Below are 256 nucleotides of genomic sequence, written 5' to 3' on the forward strand. Positions count from 1 at the left end.
CAGTGGGGTGAATGAATCGTATTGCTCTGTTGGATTTGAGAACAGAGAGCATGAACTGGCTCCAAGTGAGATAGTTTTTCTCACTGAGTTTAGTAGAGGGTATGGGAAGAGAGAGAGATGGAGAATGTGCTCGAATAGGAGGAGCAGAGGAGTGGGAAGGTGGAGGAGTAGAGGGATCTGAGGCAGAGGCCATTAGGGCGAGTGATACCATGTAAAAAGATAAAAGATATAATGAAATGAAGAGAAATCTTATTAT

The sequence above is a fragment of the Lupinus angustifolius genome, chromosome LG06, assembly GCF_001865875.1.
Source record: "Lupinus angustifolius cultivar Tanjil chromosome LG06, LupAngTanjil_v1.0, whole genome shotgun sequence".
NCBI classification, from domain to species: domain Eukaryota; kingdom Viridiplantae; phylum Streptophyta; class Magnoliopsida; order Fabales; family Fabaceae; genus Lupinus; species Lupinus angustifolius.